This window comes from Lactuca saligna, chromosome 2 (genome assembly GCF_052625555.1).
Source record: "Lactuca saligna cultivar CGN05327 chromosome 2, ASM5262555v1, whole genome shotgun sequence".
Lineage (NCBI taxonomy): Eukaryota > Viridiplantae > Streptophyta > Magnoliopsida > Asterales > Asteraceae > Lactuca > Lactuca saligna.
The window spans coordinates 93,580,111-93,581,928 of NC_136418.1; the positions used below are offsets into that span (position 1 = coordinate 93,580,111).

Sequence of the window (1,818 nt, forward strand, 5' to 3'; positions counted from 1 at the left end):
ACATACCCAATAAGTGATTCAATCTTTCAATTAAAAATAAATCATCATAAAAACTTTGAAAATCGTCCTAGTCTTTTTCAAGAACTTTATAATCTTAAAAGCCTTTTAAATTACGGGTAATTGTTGTAATTATATCTTTAAAGTAACTTGTAAAAAATTATATGAAATCTTACCCTTCCTAATTTGTACATCTTACGAAATGAAGGACCATAATCATTTAGTTTTATTTCTATAGTTATAAAATATCTCATTAATGTAATACAGATTATTACCCATCATTTTAACTACACTCTGGACGAGGGGTAGGATACCTACTCTTATCAGTACAATAGTCATATGTCATATACTTTTTTCTTACATCTTCTAATGATTTCAGTTGTTGGGGGTTCAATTGCCAATATTTTTTATTGTTCCACCAATACTTTTGAGAAGCACAATCCTTATTAGGACTATTAGGCATCGAGATGCACCCATCAATGTTAAAATCTTGGAAATTGACGTGGAATGGTGCATTTGAATAATTGACCTTCGTTTTTCCACCATCAGTAGCCCAACTTGATCCATCCCAGAAGCTCGTAATCACTTGCAATGTATGATTAGGGTACCCAACACCTCTAATTATGTTGGTCTTATATACTCTTATTGGTGTGTCATCTACAAAGAACCTGAAATTAATATAAAATGTGACCATTAGTAAATATATTTGTTTATAAAGTGGTTGGTTTTCTATTCTTGATCATTGGATACAATCAAGCTAACAAAACCTATAAATTTTGATATCTATATGATGTATGTAATTTCCAATAAAAAAGGATACACGCGTACACAACTTGATGGTCGTTCCATAGCAATTTGTAGTAATGGAAATCCGCACCAGGATCGAACCAAAGACTGAATTTTTGCTCTCTACCACCGAGACCATTTGTAAATACGTTCGTTTGTAAAATGATTGGTTTGCCCGGCCGATTTCCCAAAACTCAAAGTCCATTTCTTCGTGAACAGTTGTATTTAGAAATAACTACATTAACTCAACATAATGAGAAGCATACTATCAGATGCATAAATCATTGATCTTTAAGGGTTGTTAGGTTAAGTTTTTATTCATTTATGGTTTTAATCATATTACAAGCGAAAAATAATTTTTATGGTTATGATTTTGAATAGTTATAGACATTTTAAAGCTTCATCACTTGTTTTTTTTACCATAAGGCTTGAATTAGTTTCATATTCTCACTTTATTCTATTTCTCATGTGAACCTTCTTTATATTTATATATATATATATATATATATATATATATATATATATATATATATATATGTATATATAAAGGAGGTCATTCTAAATCATGTGGTTAGAAATATTTGGTTTTTTCAAACCATATTGATTTGAAACCTAAATGACATTTTATATTCCTTGATTAAAAACATTTATAATATTTATAAATTTCCAATAATGGGTTGTATTCTCTCATTATATATGTGGTTATATTAGTACATGTTTGTTACAAAAATTCGTCATCTAGTTATTGTGATTCAAAAAGCTTTCTTATAGTTCAAGTATTTATGGTTAAAATATTAGTAATATTTCTCACAAAAAACTTTTATGTAGTTCCAACTATGAAGAGTTGAAGAAATGGTTTATGTCGCATCAATGATGTGATTAGCTTTAAACCCTAAAACTATCATCTTGATTAGCAAAATAAATCCGAGCATTTGAAGGGATTATAATGTGCAAGACTTTAGGCATTGTAAAGAGCTCGAGAAATCAACTAGAATTGTGAAAAAGGGTAAAATTGGAGAAGAAAGTTTGTGAAGA

General features: G+C 28.9%; 1 pseudogene; it reads right to left on the bottom strand.

Moving 5' to 3' along the window:
• Positions 1 to 280: 280 nt before the first annotated feature.
• On the bottom strand, positions 281 to 1,406 carry LOC145029868 (xyloglucan endotransglucosylase/hydrolase protein 2 pseudogene; annotated as a pseudogene).
• Between the last annotated feature and the right edge of the window lie 412 nt (positions 1,407 to 1,818).